We start from the raw sequence: 8,734 nt of genomic DNA, 5'->3' as shown, positions 1-8,734 counted from the left end.
CCTCAGCAGGAGGTGGACAGGTTGTCCGCCGAGTTGACTGAGGTGATGAGAGAGAGAATGTACAATGTTATGGAGATTGGCAAACTTAAAGCTCAACTGGCCAAAGAAAAACGAGCCACAGAGAACTGTGAAGCTATGTTGTCCCGGATGGTGGAGGAGCGGAATGCAGCCATTGCCCGAGAGGAAGAAGCTAGGAGCACCCATAGGCATGAGCTAACTAGGATGAACGCAAAGTTGGGCAAGGCAAAGTATCTTAAGGATTTGTATGTGAAGATGGCGGCCACGGTCACCGCACAACGGGATGTCGCGTGGCAACGAGAGGACCAGCTCCAGCTGGAGAAACTGGAGCTGGCATATCACTTAGATACAGTCAATGATCTGGCTATGCAATATCGTGATATTGCATTTGATCTGTATCATCAACTCCACCCACCTCCCGGCGAAGGAGAAATGGATACGGATGGCGAGTTGGCAGACGATGGAGAACCCGATCCAGGCCTCAGTGGTGACGAGGAGTCCGACCCCGATGACCACAACCCAGGGGGTAATCAAGATGATGGCAACGACGACCCGGGCTACAGCTCTGGCCACACCGATTAGTTCGGTGAAACCAAGGGCAACGTCGTTGTAGGGGTTTTAGCTTGCCGTAGTGGGGTTTGGGTTTGTAATATAAGTTCTCTGTTGGTTTGAAAAGTTGAACTTGCTTACTCTTGGTGTGTATCTAACTAATGTTTAATAAGTGAATGTAAGATATGTTCTGTGTTATGAATTCTACGTGGTAACAGGTATCTACGATTCTTGTAACAGATGCCGATGCGTACTCGCGGATCCGATGGAGCTGGGACATCCCAGGGAGGGGATGATATCCCCAACCCTCCACCTGCTCCACCTTCTTTGGCTGACGCCATTGCTGTCCTGCTAAGTGCCACAACTGACAATGCTCGCTTGCTGCGCGAGCTAGCACAGCGTCAAACACACCCTGCTTCAAACTTCAGGGCACCGCGCAACGGGGATGGAGAGGCTCGGTATGTGGATTTTACCGAGACCAGGCCCCCGGTGTTCACTAAGGCCGATGAGCCTTTAGAAGCGGATGACTGGCTCCGAACTATGGAGCATAAGTTCAGTTTAATTCAGTGTTCAGAAACTCAGAAACCCTTATTTGCAGCCCAGCAGCTTCGGGGAGCTGCAGGTGCCTGGTGGGAGAACTTCTTAGCTATTCAAGCTCCCGGACACCAAGTTACTTGGACCGAGTTTAGGGACGCGTTCCGCGCCCACTACATTCCCGAAGGGCTCATGGCCATGAAGGCCGAAGAGTTTCTCGCCTTGCAGCAAGGCGACAAAAGTGTTATGGAATACGTGGCAAGGTTTAATCATCTTTCTCAATATGCCACGGATCATGTGAACACTGACAGAAAGAGGAAAGCCTGTTTCATGCGTGGTCTAAATACTAAACTTCAGACCATGATGACCACATGCCAAAATGCTACTTTCTATGAGGCGGTAAATATTGCGATCGCCTCAGAGGAAAAGAATAGGAAACATAAGGAAGCCAAGAAGAAGGCTGCTTCCTCTTCTTTCTCTGGTCGCGGTCAAAAGCGCCAGAGGGTCATTTATCATCCACAGGGCCACGGACGTTTCCAACCGCCGTTACCTTATCGTGGTCCTTTCTCCCCTCCACAGTACAGACCCGGGCAGCAGGTATACTCTCGACCTACTGCCATCGCTTTTGCACCACGCCAGCCGAACGCCCCGAGTGTTCGCCCTACTGCGTCGCCCAGCCACAATTACCCTTGCTTCAATTGTGGTAAGCCTGGGCATTTCTCTAAAGAGTGCCCTTTTCCCCGCCAAACCAACCCTACCTTTCCAAGGCCACCTATGGGCCAACCCCAGCCGAGTCAGTTCAGGACTGGGGCTCAAAAAGGGCAACAGGTACAGAAAGGTAGACCGGTAAAGAAGACAGGGCAAGTCTTCCATACTGAAGTGGAGACGATTCCAGAGGGTGAACCAGTGATGATGGGTACGTTTCCTGTCGCGAAGCATCCTGCTTTAATGCTTTTTGATTCTGGTGCATCCCATACATTTATTAATCGCACCTTTGTGTTAAAGCATGGTATACCCATTGGGGAAACACAAGATCATTTTTATATACAGTCGCCAGGAGGACGGCTGATGTCTAAAGAAATGGTTCACCAAGTACCCATCGAATTTGGTGGGCACAATTTTCCTACTAGTATGATTGTTCTTAAGGACCAAGAAATTGATGTCATCTTAGGCATGAACTGGATGGCGCAACGAGGGGTTGTGCTAGACACTTTGCACCGAACCATTAAAATCCCATTGCCCAATGAGAGTTCTTATTTGCTAATCCAATTAGTTACTCCCAAACGGACAATTGGGCAAGTTCATGCCGCTAATGTGTCTGAAGTCAAAGATATCCCGGTAGTTCGAGATTTCCTGGATGTATTTCCTGAAGACTTACCAGGTCTGCCTCCGGACCGGGATGTACAATTCAGTATAGAATTGAAACCAGGGACGGCCCCAATATCTCGAAGGGCCTACAGAATGGCACCGAAAGAGCTGGCCGAATTAAAAACCCAATTACAAGAGTTGTTGCAGAAGGGTTTTATTCAGCCCAGTTCTTCTCCATGGGGTTGCCCAGCCTTGTTCGTGAAGAAGAAAGATCAGACATTAAGGCTGTGTGTCGACTATCGTCCTCTAAATGAGGTGACGATTAAGAACAAGTACCCATTGCCCCGCATTGACTTATTGTTTGACCAGCTAGCTGGGGCCAAGGTGTTCTCAAAGATTGATTTGAGATCAGGGTACCACCAAATTAAAATTAGGCCGGAAGATGTGCCCAAGACTGCTTTCACAACCCGTTACGGGTTGTATGAATACTTGGTGATGTCTTTTGGGTTGACTAACGCACCGGCCCATTTTATGTACCTGATGAACTCTGTCTTCATGCCAGAACTAGACAAATTTGTGGTCGTCTTCATTGATGACATCTTGATTTACTCCAAAACTAAGAAGGAACATGCTGAACACTTGAGAATCGTGCTGACCCGTCTCAGGGAGCATCAGCTATATGCCAAGTTCAGCAAATGTGAGTTCTGGCTGGACAAAGTTCATTTCCTGGGTCATGTATTATCAGCGGAAGGAGTCGCTGTAGACCCAGGCAAGGTAGAAGATGTGTTGAAGTGGAAACCCCCGACTACGGTACATGAGGTCCGTAGTTTTCTGGGCATGGCGGGATATTACCGTCGTTTTATCCCAGACTTTTCCAGAGTCGCCAAACCAATCACAACCTTGCTCAAAAGTCAAACAAAATTTGTTTGGTCACCCCAATGTGAGCAGGCTTTTCAGACTCTGAAAAGGTTGTTGACAACTGCACCTGTCTTAGCCCAGCCAGATATTGAAAAACCCTTTGATGTATACTGTGACGCATCAGGAATCGGGTTAGGCTGTGTGCTGATGCAGGAGGGTCGCGTAATTGCATATGCTTCCAGACAACTCAAACCTCATGAAGAGAATTACCCGACCCATGATCTCGAACTAGCCGCCGTGGTACATGCATTGAAGATTTGGCGTCATTATTTGTTGGGAAACACGTGTCATCTATATACAGATCACAAAAGCTTGAAGTATATCTTTACTCAAGCCGAGCTTAATATGCGCCAGCGGAGGTGGCTAGAACTAATTAAAGATTACGACCTTGAGGTGCATTATCACCCTGGCAAGGCAAATGTAGTAGCGGATGCCCTCAGTCGTAAGGCTCACTGTAATTGCTTAACAGTGAAGCCTAGGGATATAACTTTGTGCCAAGAGCTAGAGAACTTGGGAATAGAAATGATTTCCCAAGGAAGCCTTTCCAATTTAAAGATTGATTTCAATCTCGAGGCTCAGATCATAAAGGCACAAAAAGAAAACAAAGGCATGAGACATCTTAAAGAGAAGATTTCTAATAGAGCACTCACAGACTTTAAGGTGGATGAGGCGGGAGTAATCTGGTTCAAGAACCGGTTAGTGGTTCCAAAGGTACCTGAGCTACGTCAGCAAATCCTGGATGAAGCTCATACCACGAGGTATTCCATTCATCCGGGAAGCAATAAGATGTATCAGGACCTGAAGCAAAGGTTTTGGTGGACAAAAATGAAGATAGAAATAGCTCGCTATGTGGCCCAGTGTGACACCTGTCGAAAGGTCAAAGCCATTCATCTCAAATCCGCTGGGGAATTGCAACCTTTGCCTATCCCCGCATGGAAATGGGATGACATAAGTATGGATTTCATAGTAGGATTGCCCAAGACGGCCAAGGGCTTTGATTCCATTTGGGTCATAGTAGATCGTCTCACCAAAACAGCACATTTTCTGCCGGTAAAGCTATTATATCCTGCCTCCACCTATGCTAAGATTTATTTTGACCGTATTCTAAGTCTGCATGGAGTGCCAAAGACAATAGTGTCGGATAGAGGCACACAATTTGTCTCCCAATTCTGGAAATGTTTACATGAGTCCCTGGGCACTAAGCTTTTATACAGTACAGCCTACCACCCTCAAACTGGTGGGCAAACTGAAAGGATAAATCAAACCCTAGAAGATCTATTAAGATCTTGTGCCCTGAATTTTCCAGATAAGTGGGATGACTGCTTGCCTCTAGCAGAATTTTCCTACAATAATAGCTATCAAGAGAGTATCAAAATGGCTCCCTTTGAGGCACTGTATGGTCGCCGATGTCGAACTCCGTTACACTAGTCAGAACCTGGAGAAAGATGGTTCTTCGGAGTTGACTTAGTGAAAGAGACTGAGAACAAAGTGAAACAAATCCAAAATAATTTGAAAGTTGCTCAGTCCCGACAGAAAAGTTACGCTGATAAAAGACGTCGACCATTGAAGTTCGCCAAAGGTGATCATGTGTATTTGAAAGTATCCCCAATGAAAGGAGTAAATCGTTTTGGTGTTAAAGGCAAGTTAGCGCCTCGTTACATTGGTCCATTTCCAATTATTGACCGATGTGGGCAAGTCGCTTACCGCCTTAAACTGCCCGAACGATTATCCGGGGTACATAATGTGTTCCATGTGTCTCAACTGAAAAAGTGTCTTCGGGTACCAGATCGAGTTCAAGATATCGAAGATGTAAAGCTTGAACCAGATCTAACTTATTCGGAATATCCTATCCAAGTACTGGATCAAAAAGCTAGAGTTACTCGAAGGACAACCACTAAATGGTACAAAGTACAATGGAGCCAGCACTCTGAGGAAGAAGCCACATGGGAATCTGAAGATTACTTGTTAGAGAATTTTCCTGAATTCTATGCTTCTCTTCAGGACAATATATGATAACCAGAGAATGTACTCCAGTGAAGAAACAGAGTCGCCAAAGCCATGTACTTAATGTACATATATGCATATAATGAAGTATTTTTTTCCCCAATTCCTTGCCTTATGAAAAAGTTGAAAATAAAAGAGTTTTGACAAATTTCCTTTTCCATTACTTACCCTAAGGTTTTAAATCTCGGGGACGAGATTTCTTTAAGGGGGAAGGGCTGTAACATCCCTGATGTTACGGTTACAAAAAAATGGATCATGTCATCATGAGCATTGCAAAGCATAAATGTTAAAGCACATTAGTATGCATCAACCTAAAAATAAGTTTACTTTGATTACTTGAGCTTAGGGAAGTAGAGTGTGCTTTTGTGGTGTGTTGTTGCTTGTGTGGTTGCTAAAACCCTAGGGTGGAAGTTTTCCGAAGAGCTAAGGGGGGAAAACCCTGATTTCTGGATCCTAGATTTGCCCCTTTTTGTATAATTCAAAAACTAAGCAAAATTTGAGGTTGAGTTCAAAAGCAAAGTTGTAGATCTTGGCAAGATGTACAACTTTGGTGTTTTGAGTTTTTGAAGTTTCAATACAAAATTCAAAGTAATTTTGAAAATACAGATTTCCAGAAAGTGTCCCCTTTTCCAACTTAAACCTCCAATTCAAAATCCATTTGGAACTTTGAAAAGTGGTCAACATGAAAGTTGTAGAGCATAAAAAGTTGAGCAACTTTCATGTTGGGAGTTTTTCAAGTTGCTATTCAAAATCAAAAGTAATTTTGGAAATTCTGTTTTGCCCCAATTCAAAAATTTGGAATTTCTTTGATTTGAGTTTGATTTTCAAACTGTTTGGCCAAATTCACCCTGTTACACTCAAAATCAGCTCTGGTCACCAAAACATGTTTTGTAGCTTATAAAATTTGGAACAACTTTTGTTTTGACACAAATTTGACTCCAGTTCAAATTTCGGCTGAATTTCACAAAGTCCAGAAAAGAGGGGATAAGGGTTGCTACAGTGACCCGATAGGGATCACCGGCTCCCTGTCCAGCGCGGCCGCCGTGCGCGCAGCACCGCGAGCGCCCGTGCGGGCACGCAGCTGCCTGCTTGCCTGCGTCGCCAGGCGACGTGGACGCCCCAGGCTCGTTCCCTTCTCCCCTTTGAGCACCAGCGTGGACGCCGCCGCGCGTTTCCTCCGTCCTAAGCCAGAGAACCCCGACGAGCTCCCCTCTTCAATTCGCCATAACCACTCCTTCCCGAGCCAAATTGAGCAACCCAGCGTCTTCGTCACCTTCGTGCGGACCCAGTGCACCCCCAAGCTCCCTCTCTAACCCACCCAGTCGCCAGAACTTCTCTGCTCTTCTCCAACTCCGGCCGAGACCGCCGCCGCGGAGCTCTTCCCGTGGCCACGGTGTTCCAGTGAGTATCACACCCCGCTGGCGACTGTTTCAAGTTCCTTCCGTGCCCTGGTTGCTCATGCTCTCGCTCCTTCTCCTTGAATGTGAGCAGGATCGCCGGAACAAGCTTGCCGGAGCCAGAGCTCCCGCCCGACGACACTGCTTCCGTCGCCAGCGGCTTCAGCTGCTTCTCCGAGCCTTGCAGCGTGAGCACCACCCTCCCCAACCCCTATGGAAGCTCGCTCGGCCGTCGGCTTGCACTCTATCGGGCCCTAGCGGCTGGCCGAGGGTCGGCCATGGCGGCTGCCCGCCATTCTCGTGACCGAGGTGGAAGAAGTAGGGTAGAGCGTGGGTAGGGGGTGTCCACAGGGTCGCGGAGTTGAAGCGAATCTGATGCGCACGCGCACTCCGGCCGAGACCCTCGCCAACGGCGGCCGGAGCCGTGGCCGAACCGCCGTGCGCGGTGAGGACGCAGCTGACGGGTGGGGTCGCCCCGTCAGCGTCCCGCAGAGAGAGAGGGCCTGACGAGCGGGACCCGCTCGTCAGTGACCGCTCAGAGAGAGGGGCAGCGCGCGCAGCGCGGGTGTGGGCCGAGCGCGCATGGGCCGGCCTGCAGGCCGATTTCCCGGCCACCCGCTGCACAGTACTGTTTTTCTTTTTCTTTTTGTGCAGTTTTTGAGTTATGTTTGAAATTGTGTAATAATTCGTGTGCTAATCCAAAAATCGTGGAAATTTTTGTGTAGGCTCTCTGAAGTAAGTAGAACCCAAGAAAAATATTAAGTTCTGTTTTCTGGTAGTTTACATGTCTGTAAAAATTTGCCCTTTTAATTAGCAAATAAAACTTGTATGAATTTTAATAATTAAATTGTATATCCAAAAATCACCAAAATTTGTAGGGAGTCTCTGAATGTCATTCCCTGGCTCCACACAAAATTTGATGGCATTTGGATAAGGTTTGGTTAAAATGTTAATAAACCCTTATTTAGTATTTAATTAATCTTTCTAAAATAAGTAAATAGTGGTTAACTAAATCTTCATAATTAGGGTTGAGTGATTTTGGGATTGTGTGATGACCTGAGGTCATTAACCCTAATGACCTCTGGCAATTAATTATTGTTTAGCTTTAATGCTTAATTATTGTCATTAGTAATTAATTAAGAATTAATTAAGGTAAGTAGGTTTAATAATTACTTAATTTAAGATAATTATGAATTAAGTAAAGTCTTAGTTTACAGATGCAACCTCTTGGGTAAAAACAATTGGTTACTAAACAACTTTATTTATTGATTTTCTATATTGCATTAAAAAGGCAAATTGTACTTAATTCGGTCCATCTTGCATAATTGCCATACGCATATCATAAGCATTCATCATCTTGCGTATAGCGTCCGTGACCGAAGGAGCGACCGTTGAACCAAACCCCGAGGTCGGTGCTCCGTTCGAGGAAGTCGGATCCGAGACTTGGGAAGTCTCCGAGGGTCCCTCTCTGCCCTGCAACCAAGGCAAGCCCCGGATGCATTAACCCCTCCTCGGATGTTTTAAATCTGTTATCACTTATGAATTGAAAATGCTGCATTAGATAGATGAGAATTGGGTTAACCTACTTGCTGCATTTACTACCTTGATGTCTGTATCCTGTCCTTGACACCTGTTTTATTTCAAAACTGCGTAGCGATGCTTAGCCCTGCTACTAGATAGGTTTTCAAACAAGAAAGTTTGAAGGGTTGTTGTGGGATACACTTATGGTCAATGATGTTTCAACTTGAGACCGGTCGGTGGACTTGCTTTAAGAATGGAGTCTTAAAGTAGTGTCTCCAACTGTGTCGGTTAAGGACCGGTCCGTTGATGGCCTGCTGGGTTGAGAATTTATAGTACTAGCCACTTGCCTACGGTAAGCCCAGTCTTGTGATCCCTCGACGCGAACAGCTACTCGCGCACTGGGAGTGGAAAGATGGCGAGAGTAGTGTGTACCCACCTTACGGATCTGAGATGACCGGAAAACATCTAGATCGGCTGTAGGATGG

This window comes from Sorghum bicolor, chromosome 1 (assembly GCF_000003195.3).
Source record: "Sorghum bicolor cultivar BTx623 chromosome 1, Sorghum_bicolor_NCBIv3, whole genome shotgun sequence".
In the NCBI taxonomy this organism is placed as follows: Eukaryota; Viridiplantae; Streptophyta; class Magnoliopsida; order Poales; family Poaceae; genus Sorghum; species Sorghum bicolor.
The sequence above is the reverse complement of the archived record's forward strand: the minus strand, read 5'-3'. Positions refer to the sequence as shown.